The 20,210-nt window shown below is 42.4% G+C and overlaps 1 protein-coding gene across 1 annotated transcript in view; it reads right to left on the bottom strand.

Annotated features, from left to right (window-relative positions):
* LOC311119315 (uncharacterized protein) overlaps positions 1 to 12,419 on the bottom strand; it is a 60,191-nt gene extending 47,772 nt beyond the window's left edge. Inside the window, exon 1 of the mRNA XM_084194035.1 lies at positions 12,309 to 12,419. The gene's annotated coding sequence lies outside the window, so the exon portion shown is untranslated. The remainder of the gene's footprint in view (positions 1 to 12,308) is intronic.
* Positions 12,420 to 20,210: the final 7,791 nt, after the last annotated feature.

Here is a 20,210-nt window from a genome sequence, read left to right on the forward strand (position 1 = left end):
TGACCAAATACTTATTTTCCACCATAATTTGCAAATAAATTCATTAAAAATCCTATAATGTGATTTTCTGGATTTTTTTTTCTCATTTTGTCTTTCATAGTTGACGTGTACCTATGATGAAAATTGCAGGCCTCTCTCATCTTTTTAAGTGGGAGAACTTGCACAATTGGTGGCTGACTAAATACTTTTTTGCCCCACTGTATATATTTGACAAGCACTCTGTACAACAGAAAGATATATATATTTGACAAGCACTCTGTACAACAGAAAGATATATATATTTGACAAGCACTCTGTACAACAGAAAGAAAGTATTTCACTGTTTACCACGGCCAATCTACTGCGGCAATTTCCCCCCCCACACTTTGTATGAATAATGTTAGTGAACTGTTATTATTTAATCTGACTATTTATGTTATTCGAAAAGCGTCTGGTATGGTCATTCATCATCAAGATCAGGGGGGTAAAATAACCCTGGACTGTCCATATTGAAATATGTAACTATACTGAACAAAAAAAAAAAAAAAAAAACGCAACATGCGACAGTTTCCAAGGATATCAGTCAATTGAACTAAAATCATTAGGCCCTAATATCTGGATTTATCATCAAGATCAGGGGGGTAAAATAACCCTGGACTGTCCATATTGAAATATGTAACTATACTGAACCAAAAAAATTACAAAAAAACGCAACATGTGACAATTTCCAAGGATATCAGTCAATTGAACTAAAATCATTAGGCCCTAATATCTAGATTTCACATGACTGGGCAGGGGGCGGAGCCGTGGGTGTGCCTGGTCTACGGTTGTGAGGTCGGTTGGACGTACTGCCAAATTCTCTAAAACGACAGTGGAGGCAGCTTACAGTAGAGAAATGAACATTAAATCATATGGCAACAGCTCTGCTGGACATTCCTGCAGTTAGCATGCCAATTGCACACGCCCTCAAAACCCTGAGACATCTGTGGCATTGTGTTGTGTGACAAAACATTGCACATTTTAGAGTGGCCTTTAAATTGTCCCCAGCACAAGGTGCACCTGTGTAATGATCATGCTGTTTAAATCAGCTTCTTGATATTGCCACACTTGTCATGGTGGACGGATTATCTTGGCAAAGGTTGAAATGCTCACTATCAGGAACCCCGAAACAATTGCAGCACAACATTTGAGAGATCTGGGATCTTTTATTTCAGCTCAAGAAACATGGGACCAACACTTTACATGTTGCATTTATATTTTAGTTCAGTGTACATCAATAGGCCTGAAGGAAATGGCCCTAGCTGCTAGACTAGCCCAGGCCACCAAAGCTAGCGGTCACCATCATGAATCAAGTCGACAATCTACTGGTAAATCATTTTTCAATCCTTGTCATATGAAGAGAAATTATAGAGAAAACATATCGGTGCTCATCGGACATAAACGTTACACAACAAGTTGGAAATTCGCAAATTCAACAATGGAGTGGTTTGGAAGGAATCAGTGGCTAACTGCAAGCATTGCAAAGCAATCACTAGCCTGCTATTCAGTGGAGTGGATGTGTGGTCCAAGTCTGGGTTTAAGGGTCTCTTTTCCAAGCTTAAAAGGATAAACATTCCACATTGGCCGTGCTGTCAATCCAGCACGACTTCTGCCGCGCTCAAAACAACTGGAAACTCGGAACTAGGAAATCTCAGACTTCATTGAGTTCAAGACAACTTGGGAACTTGAAATAAAAACGAGGCTCTGACTGGGAATATATATTTTTAACAGTCGTCCAACTCGGAATTGCAAGTCAGGAACTCGGGCCACTTTCTAGAGCTCCGACCTGAAGATCACTGAAGTCGTCATGATTCGACCTTGTTTTTTTCCCCCCAGAGTTCTTAGTTGTCTTGAAAGCACCATAAATCCAGAGAATGCAAAAGACTTTGATGACAAAATTTGATGACAAAATTTGCCCACGAAGGACCGCAGCTCCACCTTCCTGTTCAAGTGAGCACAGCACAACAAGTTGAGTCCAAAAGTGTATTGTATCCTTTGCATACATGATGTAATATACCAGGGAGATATGTATACTGTAGCTAAGAAAGTAATACTAAGTGTATGTTGTGTAGTAAGCTGTTAGTAGCCCATGTGTCTCACCCTAATAATTTGGTCCATTTTCCCCTCATAATTTAGCCTACTGTTCTGACTTAGTGGTGCACATGTAGCCTATAGCCTGTTTTAGAGAAATGTAATCATTGAATATTGTAAGAGCTTTCATTGTCTGCTTATATGCCCCCTTTATTTATCCTACGGTTCTGACTTGGTGTACAGGGAGAACACTGTAAGAACGGCCCATGTTCTGAATTCTGTCGCTGTACATTTCAAAAGTGCTGAACAAATAGTTATATTGACTACCTCCGTCCTAGCTCGCTCATTAATGTCTTAATCGATATTACGGATTGCCTCTTATCCGCTCGTCGTCCCCTTATGCCATAGTTTGTACATATCAATTGTCAGTAGAAACCACATTTGTTTAAGCAAGTCAGCCATGTTTTGTTTTTTTAAAGGCAGTAAATGAGGCTGAATGAAGTGTTTCGCTGCCAGTCAAGGCTCCTCTGATAGCCAGGTGGAGCGGTGGTAAGGTGTTGGGACTGCTGCCTCTGATAGCCAGGTGGAGCGGTGGTAAGGTGTTGGGACTGCTGTTGGGACTCTGCTGTTGGGACTCTGCTGTTGGGACTCTGCTGTTGGGACTCTGCTGTTGGGACTCTGCTGTTGGGACTCTGCTGTTGGGACTCTGCTGTTGGGACTCTGCTGTCGGGACAGCTTTATGGAGGCCCTAACAATTTGTGGGCACCGTTTGTCACCGTTATAGTGCAATTAATGTATTGTTTAGTGTTGTGTAGTGGCTTTGCTGTTATGCATTCCCCAATGAGTTTGCCCCACCAAGATTGACATGCTAAAATAACCACTGCCTAGTCCTATAGCGTTTGAGCGAGCGACAGAGAACATTATTTTAAGATAGTGAACCCTGACCCCAACGACCCCGCAACGACCCCGCAACGACCCCGCATGGAGAGAAAGAGACCTGACGATATGATATTATTATTTACATTTTAGTCATTTAGCAGACGCTCTTATCCAGAGCCACTTACAGTTAAGTGAGTGCATACATTTATTTTTACCTTATTTTTTTCTTCATTACTGGCCCCCCGTGGGAATCGAACCCACAACCCTGGCGTTGCAAACGCCATGCTCTACCAACTGAGCTACATCCCTGCCGGACATTCCCTCCCCTACCCTGGACGACGCTGGGCCAATTGTGCGCCGCCCCATGGGTCTCCTGGTCGCGGCCGGCTACGACAGAGCCTGGATTCGAACCAGGATCTCTAGTGGCACAGCTAGCACTGCGATGCAGTGCCTTAGACCACTGTGCCATATTATATATATAGGATTGTGATTTTCCCCATTCTATATGTATTGTGATTTTCACCATTGTATATGTATTGCGATTTTCACCATTGTATATGTATTGCGATTCGATACTGTGATTTTATTGCGACTCGAGGTTCCAAAACATATTGCTCACCGTGTCTGCTCGTCTATGAAAAGCCAACTGACATTTACTCCTGATGTACTGACCTGTTGCACCCTCTACAACCACTGTGATTATTATTTGACCCTGCGGGCCATTATGAACATCTTCAAGAACGATCTGGCTTTAAATGTGATTGATTGCTGCAGAGAGAGCCATGAGAAAATGAGTTGGAAATAACTAAAAAGTGCTACACGGAAAATTAAAAGGCACAGAAACCGTAAATGACTGGGTAACAGGAAATAAATGGATTTCCACGGCAGAATTAAAAAGGAATTTTGGACTGACCGATATTTTCAAATACACGCAACTTTAAAAAAAGTTTAATATCAACACAAATCTTTTGGACATCAAAGTAATCTTGAGGGAACCCTAGAGTCAGAAAAGGATATTCATATGATCGGTAAGATATTTACATTTACATTTACATTTACATTTTAGTCATTTAGCAGACGCTCTTATCCAGAGCGACTCACAAATTGGTGCATTCACCCTATAGGCAGTGGGATAACCACTTTACAATTTTTTTTGGGGGGGGGGGGTAGAAGGATTACTTTATCCTATCCCAGGTATTCCTTAAAGAGGTGGGGTTTCAAATGTCTCCGGAAGGTGGTCAGTGACTCCGAGTTGGCGTCGTGAGGGAGCTTGTTCCACCATTGGGGTGCCAGAGCAGCGAACAGTTTTGACTGGGCTGAGCGGGAACTATGCTTCCGCAGAGGAAGGGGAGCCAGCAGGCCAGAGGTGGATGAACGCAATGCCCTCGTTTGGGTGTAGGGACTGATCAAAGCCCGAAGGTACAGAGGTGCCGTTCCCCTCACTGCTCCATAGGCAAGCACCATGGTCTTGTAGCGGATGCGAGCTTCAACTGGAAGCCAGTGGAGTGTGTGGAGGAGGGGGGTGACGTGAGAAAACTTGGGAAGGTTGAACACCAGACGGGCTGCGGCATTCTGGATGAGTTGTAGGGGTTTAATGGCACAGGCAGGGAGGCCAGCCAACAGCGAGTTGCAGTAGTCCAGACGGGAGATGACAAGTGCCTGGATTAGGACCTGTGCCGCTTCCTGTGTAAGGCAGGGTCGTACTCTCCGAATGTTGTAGAGCATGAACCTGCAGGAGCGGGTCACCGCCTTGATGTTAGCGGAGAACGACAGGGTGTTGTCCAGGGTCACGCCAAGGCTCTTCGCACTCTGGGAGGAGGACACAACGGAGTTGTCAACCGTGATATATAACATCTTGCAGAGAGCCCATTCAACGGACAATCTCTTAGAATAAAATATAACCTGCTGGAACCAAGACTTACAAAATAACTGATATTGGCACAAGATGGAGGGAATGTTGGAACAAAACTAACGATAATGACAGTTAACGAAAATGGACGCTTAATCCAGTATAAACCAATGTACAGAATGTATTACTACACAAGACACTCAATTCTCAAATTCTACAGCACAACGGGCAGAGTCATGTCTTAAGTGGGAAAACTAACAATGACTCAATAATCCACGCCTTCTGGGAACGCTATAAAGTCCAGAGGTTACGGGCGGAGCTAGAAAGTTGGCTGTCAGAAGTAATGTACAACGTGAATGTACTTTTAATCCGTCTGTCTGTCTGCATATTTCAAGACGAGGCGTATGAAAGAGCAGTGAGATACCTGACGGGTTGGACAATACTTTTCTCAATCAATCATCTTGAAAAAAAAAAAACGTATACACTTTAAAAACTGGAAATCAACCAAATCCTCCACCGTTAAACACAATGGGACGGTCAAATGCTTTTATTATGTAAAATGTTGAAAGTGCGTGGGCGATGGAGAGAAATGAAATGGTGCCGTTTGAGGCCGTGTGGCTGAGAGTGATGCGGGCGCTGGAGATGGGGGCGTGACCTATAGTCCAAGGTCACCCACCAAAAAAGGCTTCAGAAAAGGCATTCCCGTGACATCGGAAACAAAACTGCAAAGTCTCAACATCATTAAGTAGATCATTTTATGGAATATTAACACTGTGGTTCAAGACTTGTAATATTTTTAAATCAAAAAATTTAAAATTGCAAAATCATAGCGCATTTGGGGTAATTTCCCCTACCAACATTGAGGATGCCATGTTACAACTTAGTTACAATTGCCCCTTCGCCAAGCCCCACCCCCCTTTGGTTACTGTTGCAATCTCTGACAACATTTTTCCCGGGAAGCCCAATTCCCCCTTCTAACCGCTGGCGGAATCCCCTCACAATGATCTCAAACTATGTTTTTAATACACAATGAAATTAAAACACAATCCATGAAGTAATTCAACAATTGTGTACGCCGCCATCTTGTCTATTTTTCGAAGCTTCTCTCATGGATTGAGACAGGTGGGTCTCCACCCCAGAGTGTTGCATTCCACCAAGACACTCACCTGTCTCGAGAGAAGCTTTGAAATAGACAAAATGGCGGAGCACACGTTGTTGGGATTCCTTCATGAAGCAAAAAACATTTAATTCAATTACGGAGCATTTTCAGAATTCAAACGAACCCCCTGCAACTTGACAACATGGAAGTTTAGAAGACGTGTTGTCTTCCACTCTAGAATTGAGTAAGTATCGCTGAGTAAAGGTTGGTTGAAAAATGATCTGTGCTATACTCTACATTACCTACTGTGTAAAGGCTGTATGGAAGCATTCACATAATCGCCGTCGTTTCAAAGTGTAGCTAGTTAGCTAGCTTAGCCTTAGTTCAAACACTGCTCTATCGCAGCACGTGAAAAAAATACAGCACTTTCTCTTTGGAAGAGCGGGGATAGTGCTGTCTGAAACACTGCAGTGTGAATACCTCACTTTCTCTTTGGAAGAGCGGGGATAGTGCTGTCTGAAACACTGCAGCGTGAATACCTCACTTTCTCTTTGAAGAGCGGGGATAGTGCTGTCTGAAACACTGCAGTGTGAATACCTCACTTTCTCTTTGGAAGAGCAGGGATAGTGCTGTCTGAAACACTGCAGCGTGAATACCTCACTTTCTCTTTGAAGAGCAGGGATAGTGCTGTCTGAAACACTGCAGTGTGAATACCTCACTTTCTCTTTGGAAGAGCAGGGATAGTGCTGTCTGAAACACTGCAGTGTGAATACCTCACTTTCTCTTTGGAAGAGCAGGGATAGTGCTGTCTGAAACACTGCAGCGTGAATACCTCACTTTCTCTTTGGAAGAGCGGGGATAGTGCTGTCTGAAACACTGCAGCGTGAATACCTCACTTTCTCTTTGGAAGAGCGGGGATAGTGCTGTCTGAAACACTGCAGCGTGAATACCTCACTTTCTCTTTGAAGGGCGGGGATAGTGCTGTCTGAAACACTGCAGCGTGAATACCTCACTTTCTCTTTGAAGAGCGGGGATAGTGCTGTCTGAAACACTGCAGCGTGAATACCTCACTTTCTCTTTGGAAGAGCAGGGATAGTGCTGTCTGAAACACTGCAGTGTGAATACCTCACTTTCTCTTTGGAAGCGCGGGGATAGTGCTGTCTGAAACACTGCAGTGTGAATACCTCACTTTCTCTTTGAAGAGCGGGGATAGTGCTGTCTGAAACACTGCAGTGTGAATACCTCACTTTCTCTTTGAAGAGCGGGGATAGTGCTGTCTGAAACACTGCAGTGTGAATACCTCACTTTCTCTTTGAAGAGCGGGGATAGTGCTGTCTGAAACACTGCAGTGTGAATACCTCACTTTCTCTTTGAAGAGCGGGGATAGTGCTGTCTGAAACACTGCAGTGTGAATACCTCACTTTCTCTTTGAAGAGCGGGGATAGTGCTGTCTGAAACACTGCAGTGTGAATACCTCACTTTCTCTTTGGAAGAGCGGGGATAGTGCTGTCTGAAACACTGCAGTGTGAATACCTCACTTTCTCTTTGGAAGAGCGGGGATAGTGCTGTCTGAAACACTGCAGTGTGAATACCTCACTTTCTCTTTGGAAGAGCGGGGATAGTGCTGTCTGAAACACTGCAGTGTGAATACCTCACTTTCTCTTTGAAGAGCGGGGATAGTGCTGTCTTAAACACTGCAGTGTGAATACCTCACTTTCTCTTTGGAAGAGCAGGGATACTGCTGTCTGAAACACTGCAGTGTGAATACCTCACTTTCTCTTTGGAAGAGCAGGGATAGTGCTGTCTGAAACACTGCAGCGTGAATACCTCACTTTCTCTTTGGAAGAGCAGGGATAGTGCTGTCTGAAACACTGCAGCGTGAATACCTCACTTTCTCTTTGGAAGAGCAGGGATAGTGCTGTCTGAAACACTGCAGTGTGAATACCTCACTTTCTCTTTGAAGAGCGGGGATAGTGCTGTCTGAAACACTGCAGTGTGAATACCTCACTTTCTCTTTGGAAGAGCAGGGATAGTGCTGTCTGAAACACTGCAGTGTGAATACCTCACTTTCTCTTTGGAAGAGCGGGGATAGTGCTGTCTGAAACACTGCAATGTGAATACCTCACTTTCTCTTTGGAAGCGCGGGGATAGTGCTGTCTGAAACACTGCAGTGTGAATACCTCACTTTCTCTTTGAAGAGCGGGGATAGTGCCTCTCTGAAACACTGCAGTGTGAATACCTCACTTTCTCTTTGAAGAGCGGGGATAGTGCTGTCTGAAACACTGCAGTGTGAATACCTCACTTTCTCTTTGGAAGAGCGGGGATAGTGCTGTCTGAAACACTGCAGTGTGAATACCTCACTTTCTCTTTGGAAGAGCGGGGATAGTGCTGTCTGAAACACTGCAGTGTGCCTCGTCAGACCTTTGACGATAGTTCGAGCCAACATGCATTTAGAGAAAACAAAGTTATATTAAAAGTGGCTAGTTAGCTAGGGGTTAGCAACGTTTTGGTGGTTAATGAGACAGAGCTAGCTAACCAGCTGAGCTAGCAAACAATGTAACAAAAATATAATTTTGGATTCGGGGAAAAAATAAAAAATACTCCAAGAGGCTGTGCATTTCAGGACCCCTGGTGCACAATTATTTAGCCATACATATTTTTTTTTTTTACTCCGTTTTCCCCCACTGCCCTTCATGTGTTTCAAACGTGAGCTTGTCCAAGGTATCGGACTCGACAACAGTTGCTATCCGTTGGAAAGTTGCGATTGGTTGGCCAAAATTCTGGGGGCAGGGCTTAGCGAAGGGTCAATTGTTCCGTTTGTCCATAGCTCCATAAGGTGAAGGGACGTTTTCAACTAAAATCACAGAAGTGGGGTTACAGAAGTAATCTTTCCCCCATTGAAAAGCAGCTGAGCCAAGTCTGAATTCAAGCTGTAAACATCACACATGCTTTACTTTCTTTTCTACTACTGGATTATAGCTCCCATCCCAAACGTTGTGAATGATATACACTCATGTCATAGTGTCGTGGTAATTATTCTAATCAAAAGGAGAGACATTTTAGATTTCCTCAAAACAATTTAACTTTATCAATTGCTGCAATAATGGAGCGTTAACGGTCACCCAATGGTGTAGAGGTAAAACCCAAATTAACAGGATTGGGTTACAAACTCTTTATAGTCTTGAGTACTTGTGACGAAGAACAGATACGTGAAATTACACAAAAAAGGTACATTGTGCTCTCATGCAACAGACATCAAGATTTACATGGAGCCAAATATCTGTCTCTAGTTCATTTACTGCTTGTTTATACAAAAATACTAATGCAACATAGGATACTAAGCCCTTTACTCAGAATAATGGAGTCCAGTATTCATCTGCCATATGGGATAAATCAACTGGAGATTGGGTCTCCCTGGCACCGACAGACCGGCACACAGACACTAATCATGGAATGGAATGTTGTCTTATCACCAAGCCATAGTAAAAATGGTCCTCTGTAGCTCAGCTGGTAGAGCACGGCGCTTGTAACGCCAAAAGGTAGTGGGTTCGATCCCCGGGACCACCCCGTACACACACAAAAAAAAAATATGTATGCGCGCATGACTGTAAGTCGCTTTGGATAAAAGCGTCTGCTAAATGGCATATGATTTATTATTATTAAAATCGACTGTCAGAGGTCAATCTCAGAGGCTCATCTCAGTTCCCACAGACACTAGAGAGTTCTAAAAACCCTATAATGTCGCCTCTCAGAAGAACAGACCGTGTGAATGTACTAATATAGGAATACATTCTAATATAAAAGTAAATGTGATTAACGTAATGTTGTAATTCTACGACAATAGTCACCAGTCAACCATTACACTCAAACGTTACTTCACAACCAGTGAATGCTAGCGATGGCTAGCTATTCTACCAGTGTGTCATAATAAGTGAATGCTAGCGATGGCTAGCTATTCTACCAGTCTGTTATAATGAGTGAATGCTAGCGATGGCTAGCTATTCTACCAGTCTGTCATAATGAGTGAAGGCTAGCGTTGGCTAGCTATTCTACCAGTCTGTCATAATGAGTGAATGCTAGCGATGGCTAGCTATTCTACCAGTCTGTCATAATGAGTGAATGCTAGCGATGGCTAGCTATTCTACCAGTCTGTCATAATGAGTGAAGGCTAGCGTTGGCTAGCTATTCTACCAGTCTGTCATAATGAGTGAATGCTAGCGTTGGCTAGCTATTCTACCAGTCTGTCATAATGAGTGAATGCTAGCGTTGGCTAGCTATTCTACCAGTCTGTCATAATGAGTGAAGGCTAGCGTTGGCTAGCTATTCTACCAGTCTGTCATAATGAGTGAAGGCTAGCGATGGCTAGCTATTCTACCAGTGTGTCATAATGAGTGAAGGCTAGTGATGGCTAGCTATTCTACCAGTGTGTCATAATGAGTGAAGGCTAGCGATGGCTAGCTATTCTACCAGTCTGTCATAATGAGTGAAGGCTAGCGATGGCTAGCTATTCTACCAGTCTGTCATAATGAGTGAAGGCTAGCGTTGGCTAGCTATTCTACCAGTCTGTCATAATGAGTGAAGGCTAGCGATGGCTAGCTATTCTACCAGTCTGTCATAATGAGTGAATGCTAGCATTGGCTAGCTATTCTACCAGTCTGTCATAATGAGTGAAGGCTAGCGTTGGCTAGCTATTCTACCAGTCTGTCATAATGAGTGAATGCTAGCATTGGCTAGCTATTCTACCAGTCTGTCATAATGAGTGAAGGCTAGCGTTGGCTAGCTATTCTACCAGTCTGTCATAATGAGTGAATGCTAGCATTGGCTAGCTATTCTACCAGTGTGTCATAATGAGTGAAGGCTAGCGATGGCTAGCTATTCTACCAGTCTGTCATAATGAGTGAAGGCTAGCGTTGGCTAGCTATTCTACCAGTGTGTCATAATGAGTGAAGGCTAGCGATGGCTAGCTATTCTACCAGTCTGTCATAATGAGTGTCAGCATGCTAATAGCACACGAAACTGTATATTTGTAATAGGTGGGTATGCAGTAGGTTGATAACGATATCACCAAAGTACACTACATCGCCAAAAGTATGTAGACACCAGCTCGTCAAACATCTCAGTCCAAAATCATGGGCATTCATATGGAGTTGGTCCCCCCTTTGCTGCTATAACAGCCTCCACTCTTCTGGGAAGGCTTTCCACTAGATGTTGGAACATTGCTGGGGGGACTTGCTTCCATTCAGCCACAATAGCATTAGTGAGGTCAGGCACTGATGTTGGGCAATTAGGCCTGGCTTACAGTCGTGTTCCAATTCATCCCAAAGGTGTTCGATGGGGTTGAGGTCAGGGCTCTGTGCAGGCCAGTCAAGTTATTCCACACCGATCTCGACAAACCATTTCTGTATGGACCTCGCTTTGTGCACGGGGGGGAATTGTTTGGGGTTTTATGCTGGGTTTCTGTATAGCACTTTGTGACATCTGCTGATGTAAAAAGGGCTTTATAAATACATTTGATTGATTGGCATGCTAAAACAGAAAAGGGCCTTCCCCAAACTGTTGCCACAAAGTTGGAAGCACAAAATCGTCTAGAATGTCATTGTCTTCTGTAGCATTAAGATTTCCCTTCACTGGAACTATGGAGCCTGAACCATGAGAAACAGCCCCAGACCATTATTCCTCCTCCATCAAACTATAAAGTTGGCACTATGCATTGGGGCAGGTAGCGTTCGCCAAACCCAGATTCCTCCGTCGGAATGCCAGATGGTGAAGCGTGATTCATCCCTCCAGAGGACGTGTTTCCACTGCTCCAGAGTCCAATGGCGGCGAGCAATGGGGCAGCTCTAGCAGGGCATGTGGCGGAGAGTGTTTACAAGTTTTGAAAGTGTTCATGTTCATAACGTTATCTACACAATGTTGTTGACATTTTTGCAGTTTCGTTTCTAGGGTCACGGAACAACACATTGTTGAATGGGTGGCCCGTGGGACTAATAACTACCACGTTTGTTACCTAGCTTGCAAGCTAATAACAGTCGCAAGTTAGGTAGCTGCTACTTTCCATATGCGCCCCCAACTTGAGGTCGAACCAGTCACACTCGAAGTATCGTTACCTATCGCCCCACAAACGCCATGGCTCTTGCCGAACAAGGGGAAACAACTGCTTCAAGGTATCAGAGCGAGTGAAGTCACCAGTTTGAACCACCCGTTACACCCAACACAATTCTGGCTAAGATTCGGAATATGCACATTTGCTCAAAATCCTCCCTCGTCTAGATCGCTAGCATTACCTTGGCAACCAGGAGGCAGCAAAACGAACGTTAGCTTGCTAGCTAAGTAGCTACGGCACATCCCATCTCACATTCACGTCAGACAATCGCTCAACATTTCCAATGAATTAAGAAAATACTTCCAAAGATTAGAAAACGTGACACGAACCTGTCTGGATCTTCTAAAAACGAAGCAGATGCTTTTAGTTTTCAATGTTTTTTCCTCTGCGGGTTTTCTTCTCAACTAGCTAGCTACGTTAGCAGCTACCAAAATGGAGGAAAACAAGAGCGAAATGGGGCGGGGCTACTGGAAACTAACCCATCAGTAAAACTCAAAGAATATCGCGGGAACTCGTCAAACATCTGGCGTGACTTGGTGGGCTTGATTTCTGTGGAATGGAGAAGGAGACAGTTCTTCATTAGTTTTTTTTTAACCTGTATTTATAGTCGAATTTTTGGGATTGACATACAGAACTTTGTAACAAAGAAAACAGGACAGGTTGTACAATTTAATGGTTTTGATATAATGATTTATTTAAGAAATTCTGACATTGATAAAAATGTAGTATATTTAATACAACTGCTAATAATATTAGGTACATTTCATATTTGCAAATGGTCTAATTCAAAACCTAACTTTTTTCAAGTTTATAAATGAATTTAAACAATATGGCACTACTTTTAACTAAAATGAAAAACGAAAAGGCAATTAAAACTTGTTGTATTATTAATTAATATGATTTGTTTCTTTAGGATTCCTGGAAATGTAAATAGTTTGTATGTATGTTTGTTTGCATGTGACTATTTCTCTTTTGTTTGTTGATATTTGTTTGTAAAAAAAAGAAAAAAAAAAGGTTATACATTTTTTTTTTTAAAGACAGTAAAGCCAAAGGGCTCGTTTGAGGGGGGGAAGCTGAAGCAGCCGACCGCAGACGGAAGTCGAGAAGTAAAGTCAAGGGGATGTGCATCTGCGAAAGTCGGACACTGATGTGGTTTTTCCAACAGCAAGGCTCAATGCAACATGGTGTTGCCATTGTTTGTACACGTTTTTAATTTGTACGGTCGAAAACAAGCGTGTCTTCAACCCCCATATCACACACGCACAAACTGGAAATATGTATCTGTACATTCAGTTTGTGAGAGAGCCTCAAATATTTTACATTTTAGTCATTTAGCAGACGCTCTTATCCAGAGCGACTTACAGGAGCAATTAGGGTTAAGTGCCTTGCTCAAGGGCACATCGACAGATTTTTCACCTAGTCGGCTCGGGGGGATTAGAACCAGCGACCTTTCGGTTACTGGCACAACGCTCTTACCCACTAAGCTACCTGCCGCCCCTGAATATCACATTCCATTTGTAGATATCCAGTGTATACGTGAATCATGGCGAAGTTGGTCGCTGTTTCAGTCATGTCTTTGGTTTACGTCCACGCGTGTGGGTCAAACAAAAAAACACTGTAATGATTGGTTGGCAATAGAACCTCCCACAATGCAGGCGATGGCTGCAGGAGGAAGCTGGGGAAGAGCGACTGCAGAAACTTGCAGTTCATTGCAGTCAAAAAACTTCCTGACCTTTTGATCACACTGTTTTTTTTTTGTAAAAAGTTCACGCAGTCGTTACGTAGGGTGCAAGCCTGATCATTATTATCCACATAATGCAACGTACTTTAGAAGAGGCCGGTGACCCAACGACGGGTCAACGACTTGACAAAAGTGATCCGCTCAAACGTGCCCAAAGTACAGCACAGTAAGAAGATAGGCAGAAACTGCTCCTCCAATAGAAATCCTTAATGGCTCTCCGCTGTACGATTGTATGGATGGAGCCACAGCTTTTGAAGTCAAGCGGCGAATTGTTCGCCCTTGCAGCGGAATCCGGGGGGGTCCGACCTATGCAGGGAAGAGGATCGGCATCTACCCAGACCTGAGTGGCGAACTGCCAAAACAGAGGGAGACCTACGACGAGGTGAGATCCCAGCGACGCAAAAACTAAGCTTGAGATGCGGCTTAATCCACCTGTAAAAAAAACTCATCTTGACATTCCAGAACACAACACGCACGTTTTCCACTGCCAAGGAAGCTCAAGACTTCTTCTTCTTCTTCGATAAAGCACATCAAACCCAACACACAAGGGGACAAGTAAGCATTTCGTTTTGACGATGTATACCAATGTGTATCCCGTAGTCCTACATAGCCTACGACTAATAAAACTTGATAACTTGATAACTTGACGACAGGATGGAGCCCCATCATTGGTTCATTATTCAGGTATGCTATCCATGCACAGTGACACAGCCTAGCCTACGGCTACGACGCTGCCCTCAGCATAAGACAATGACGAAGACACCCCTCATGTTTGGGTGCAAGGAACAATATTACTATTATCGATATCCTGGCGCCGACGAAGATGGCGGCCTCGCGACTAGCTCTTAGGAAACTTTGCACTATTTTGTTTTTTTTATGTATTTTTTTTTAAACATTATTAGCTCAGAAAGTGTTTTGCATCATTACATACAGCCGGGAAAAACTATTGGATATCAGAGCGGTGGTAACTCACCAGCATTACGACCAAGAATACGACTTTCCCGAAGCATTATCCTTTGTTTGCTCTCCCCAGGGCAACTGAACTGATTCCAGCGGCTGACCCAAAACATCGCCGGTGGAGGAGAGGCACTCGGAGCGGCCTGCTGGTTCGACTTAGGAGGCGCGCACACCACCCACCACTTCCAAGTATCTTACTAGCTAATGTTCAATCTTTGGTTAACAAAGTCGACGAATTACGGGCAAGGATTTCTTACATCAAGGCCTGTAACATACTCTGTTTCACGGAAACGTGGCTCTCTGGGGATATTCTATCGAAATCGGTCCAGCCAGATGGGTTCTCAGTTCATCGCGCAGACAGGAATAAATATCTCTCCGGGAAGCAGAAGGGCGAAGGTGTGTGTTTCATGATTAACGACTCATGGTGTAATTGTAGTAACATACAGGAAATCGAGTCCTTCTGTTCACCCGACCTAGAATATCTCACAATCAAATGCCGACCATATTATCTCTCAAGATAATTCTATTCGGTTATAGTCACGGCCGTGTATATCCCCCTTCAAGCCGATACCACGGGGCGGCGCACAATTGGCCCAGCGTCGTCCAGGGTAGGGGAGGGAATGGCCGGCAGGGATCGTATATCGTATAAATCGTATATAGAACCCTCAGCTTTATAAGTAAGACGTTTCCCTGGTTTGTCTCCCTGAGTATAGTATTTATTTGGTGCAAATCCTATATAGAACCCTCAGCTTTATAAGTAAGACGTTTCCCTGGTTTGTCTCCCTGAGTATAGTATTTATTTGGTGCAAATCGTATATAGAACCCTCAGCTTTATAAGTAAGACGTTTCCCTGGTTTGTCTCCCTGAGTATAGTATTTATTTGGTGCAAATCGTATATAGAACCCTCAGCTTTATAAGTAAGACGTTTCCCTGGTTTGTCTACCTGAGTATAGTATTTATTTGGTGCAAATCGTATATAGAACCCTCAGCTTTATAAGTAAGACGTTTCCCTGGTTTGTCTCCCTGAGTATAGTATTTATTTGTGGCAAATCGTATATAGAACCCTCAGCTTTATAAGTAAGACGTTTCCCTGGTTTGTCTCCCTGAGTATAGTATTTATTTGGTGCAAATCGTATATAGAACCCTCAGCTTTATAAGTAAGACGTTTCCCTGGTTTGTCTCCCTGAGTATAGTATTTATTTGGTGCAAATCGTATATAGAACCCTCAGCTTTATAAGTAAGACGTTTCCCTGGTTTGTCTCCCTGAGTATAGTATTTATTTGGTGCAAATCGTATATAGAACCCTCAGCTTTATAAGTAAGACGTTTCCCTGGTTTGTCTCCCTGAGTATAGTATTTATTTGCGGGGCAAATCGTATAGAACCCTCAGCTTTATAAGTAAGGCGTTTCCCTGGTTTGTCTCCCTGAGTATAGTATTTATTTGGTGCAAATCGTATAGAACCCTCAGCTTTATAAGTAAGACGTTTCCCTGGTTTGTCTCCCTGAGTATAGTATTTATTTGGGGTCAAATCGTATATAGAACCCTCAGCTTTATAAGTAAGACGTTTCCCTGGTTTGTCTCCCTGAGTATAGTATTTATTTGGGGCAAATCGTATATAGAACCCTCAGCTTTATAAGTAAGATGTTTCCCTGGTTTGTCTCCCTGAGTATAGTATTTATTTGGGGCAAATCGTATATAGAACCCTCAGCTTTATAAGTAAGACGTTTCCCTGGTTTGTCTCCCTGAGTATAGTATTTATTTGGGGCAAATCGTATATAGAACCCTCAGCTTTATAAGTAAGGCGTTTCCCTGGTTTGTCTCCCTGAGTATAGTATTTATTTGGTGCAAATCGTATAGAACCCTCAGCTTTATAAGTAAGAAGTTTCCCTGGTTTGTCTCCCTGAGTATAGTATTTATTTGGGGTCAAATCGTATATAGAACCCTCAGCTTTATAAGTAAGACGTTTCCCTGGTTTGTCTCCCTGAGTATAGTATTTATTTGGGGCAAATCGTATATAGAACCCTCAGCTTTATAAGTAAGATGTTTCCCTGGTTTGTCTCCCTGAGTATAGTATTTATTTGGGGCAGATCGTATAGAACCCTCAGCTTTATAAGTAAGACGTTTCCCTGGTTTGTCTCCCTGAGTATACTATTTATTTGGTGCAAATCGTATATAGAACCCTCAGCTTTATAAGTAAGACGTTTCCCTGGTTTGTCTCCCTGAGTATAGTATTTATTTGGGGTCAAATCGTATATAGAACCCTCAGCTTTATAAGTAAGAGGTTTCCCTGGTTTGTCTCCCTGAGTATAGTATATATTTGTGGCAAATCGTATATAGAACCCTCAGCTTTATAAGTAAGACGTTTCCCTGGTTTGTCTCCCTGAGTATAGTATTTATTTGGTGCAAATCGTATATAGAACCCTCAGCTTTATAAGTAAGACGTTTCCCTGGTTTGTCTCCCTGAGTATAGTATTTATTTGGTGCAAATCGTATATAGAACCCTCAGCTTTATAAGTAAGACGTTTCCCTGGTTTGTCTCCCTGAGTATAGTATTTATTTGGTGCAAATCGTATATAGAACCCTCAGCTTTATAAGTAAGACGTTTCCCTGGTTTGTCTCCCTGAGTATAGTATTTATTTGGTGCAAATCGTATATAGAACCCTCAGCTTTATAAGTAAGACGTTTCCCTGGTTTGTCTCCCTGAGTATAGTATTTATTTGCGGGGCAAATCGTATAGAACCCTCAGCTTTATAAGTAAGGCGTTTCCCTGGTTTGTCTCCCTGAGAATAGTATTTATTTGGTGCAAATCGTATAGAACCCTCAGCTTTATAAGTAAGACGTTTCCCTGGTTTGTCTCCCTGAGTATAGTATTTATTTGGGGTCAAATCGTATATAGAACCCTCAGCTTTATAAGTAAGACGTTTCCCTGGTTTGTCTCCCTGAGTATAGTATTTATTTGGTGCAAATCGTATATAGAACCCTCAGCTTTATAAGTAAGACGTTTCCCTGGTTTGTCTCCCTGAGTATAGTATTTATTTGGGGCAAATCGTATATAGAACCCTCAGCTTTATAAGTAAGACGTTTCCCTGGTTTGTCTCCCTGAGTATAGTATTTATTTGGGGCAAATCGTATATAGAACCCTCAGCTTTATAAGTAAGGCGTTTCCCTGGTTTGTCTCCCTGAGTATAGTATTTATTTGGTGCAAATCGTATAGAACCCTCAGCTTTATAAGTAAGACGTTTCCCTGGTTTGTCTCCCTGAGTATAGTATTTATTTGGGGTCAAATCGTATATAGAACCCTCAGCTTTATAAGTAAGACGTTTCCCTGGTTTGTCTCCCTGAGTATAGTATTTATTTGGGGCAAATCGTAAATAGAACCCTCAGCTTTATAAGTAAGACGTTTCCCTGGTTTGTCTCCCTGAGTATAGTATTTATTTGGGGCAGATCGTATAGAACCCTCAGCTTTATAAGTAAGACGTTTCCCTGGTTTGTCTCCCTGAGTATACTATTTATTTGGTGCAAATCGTATATAGAACCCTCAGCTTTATAAGTAAGACGTTTCCCTGGTTTGTCTCCCTGAGTATAGTATTTATTTGGGGTCAAATCGTATATAGAACCCTCAGCTTTATAAGTAAGACGTTTCCCTTTTTTGTCTCCCTGAGTATAGTATTTATTTGGTGCAGATCTTATATAGAACCCTCAGCTTTATAAGTAAGACGTTTCCCTGGTTTGTCTCCCTGAGTATAGTATTTATTTGGTGCAGATCGTATAGAACCCTCAGCTTTATAAGTAAGACGTTTCCCTGGTTTGTCTCCCTGAGTATAGTATTTATTTGGTGCAAATCGTATATAGAACCCTCAGCTTTATAAGTAAGAAGTTTCCCTGGTTTGTCTCCCTGAGTATAGTATTTATTTGGGGCAAATCGTATATAGAACCCTCAGCTTTATAAGTAAGACGTTTCCCTGGTTTGTCTCCCTGAGTATAGTATTTATTTGGGGCAAATCGTATATAGAACCCTCAGCTTTATAAGTAAGATGTTTCCCTGGTTTGTCTCCCTGAGTATAGTATTTATTTGGGGCAAATCGTATATAGAACCCTCAGCTTTATAAGTAAGACGTTTCCCTGGTTTGTCTCCCTGAGTATAGTATTTATTTGGGGCAAATCGTATATAGAACCCTCAGCTTTATAAGTAAGGCGTTTCCCTGGTTTGTCTCCCTGAGTATAGTATTTATTTGGTGCAAATCGTATAGAACCCTCAGCTTTATAAGTAAGAAGTTTCCCTGGTTTGTCTCCCTGAGTATAGTATTTATTTGGGGTCAAATCGTATATAGAACCCTCAGCTTTATAAGTAAGACGTTTCCCTGGTTTGTCTCCCTGAGTATAGTATTTATTTGGGGCAAATCGTATATAGAACCCTCAGCTTTATAAGTAAGATGTTTCCCTGGTTTGTCTCCCTGAGTATAGTATTTATTTGGGGCAGATCGTATAGAACCCTCAGCTTTATAAGTAAGACGTTTCCCTGGTTTGTCTCCCTGAGTATACTATTTATTTGGTGCAAATCGTATATAGAACCCTCAGCTTTATAAGTAAGACGTTTCCCTGGTTTGTCTCCCTGAGTATAGTATTTATTTGGGGTCAAATCGTATATAGAACCCTCAGCTTTATAAGTAAGAGGTTTCCCTGGTTTGTCTCCCTGAGTATAGTATTTATTTGTGGCAAATCGTATATAGAACCCTCAGCTTTATAAGTAAGACGTTTCCCTGGTTTGTCTCCCTGAGTATAGTATTTATTTGGTGCAAATCGTATATAGAACCCTCAGCTTTATAAGTAAGACGTTTCCCTGGTTTGTCTCCCTGAGTATAGTATTTATTTGCGGGGCAAATCGTATAGAACCCTCAGCTTTATAAGTAAGGCGTTTCCCTGGTTTGTCTCCCTGAGAATAGTATTTATTTGGTGCAAATCGTATAGAACCCTCAGCTTTATAAGTAAGACGTTTCCCTGGTTTGTCTCCCTGAGTATAGTATTTATTTGGGGTCAAATCGTATATAGAACCCTCAGCTTTATAAGTAAGACGTTTCCCTGGTTTGTCTCCCTGAGTATAGTATTTATTTGGTGCAAATCGTATATAGAACCCTCAGCTTTATAAGTAAGACGTTTCCCTGGTTTGTCTCCCTGAGTATAGTATTTATTTGGTGCAAATCGTATATAGAACCCTCAGCTTTATAAGTAAGACGTTTCCCTGGTTTGTCTCCCTGAGTATAGTATTTATTTGGGGCAAATCGTATATAGAACCCTCAGCTTTATAAGTAAGGCGTTTCCCTGGTTTGTCTCCCTGAGTATAGTATTTATTTGGTGCAAATCGTATATAGAACCCTCAGCTTTATAAGTAAGACGTTTCCCTGGTTTGTCTCCCTGAGTATAGTATTTATTTGGTGCAAATCGTATATAGAACCCTCAGCTTTATAAGTAAGACGTTTCCCTGGTTTGTCTCCCTGAGTATAGTATTTATTTGTGGCAAATCGTATATAGAACC

Source organism: Coregonus lavaretus, assembly GCF_964263955.1.
Source record: "Coregonus lavaretus genome assembly, contig: HAP1_SCAFFOLD_808, whole genome shotgun sequence".
Lineage (NCBI taxonomy): Eukaryota > Metazoa > Chordata > Actinopteri > Salmoniformes > Salmonidae > Coregonus > Coregonus lavaretus.